Source organism: Capsicum annuum, chromosome 10 (genome assembly GCF_002878395.1).
Source record: "Capsicum annuum cultivar UCD-10X-F1 chromosome 10, UCD10Xv1.1, whole genome shotgun sequence".
Taxonomy (NCBI): Eukaryota; Viridiplantae; Streptophyta; class Magnoliopsida; order Solanales; family Solanaceae; genus Capsicum; species Capsicum annuum.
This window is the reverse complement of record NC_061120.1, coordinates 1,853,902-1,854,192: the sequence shown is the minus strand read 5'-3', so window position 1 is coordinate 1,854,192 and position 291 is coordinate 1,853,902.

The window sequence follows — 291 nt, the reverse complement described above, 5'->3', positions numbered from 1 at the left end:
CCACCCCAAAAATAGTGGGCTATAGCACATCGATTTAGTCTAAAAATGGCCCGTTCTTCCAGTTTCACATGTTTGATCACCCAAACTGCCCAGCCAACCCCAATGGCCATACTAGGCTATTCTCCAACCTACCTGGGGTAGCCCAATCAATTTTTTGTAAAAATCAAGCCTGGCCCTCGGGCCTACCTTAAAAACCATGATCTATAGCACACCAATTTGGCCTAAAAATAGCCCGTTTGTGTCGTTTCTCCTGTTTGACCATCCAAACAGCCCCGCCACCCCAATGGCCCA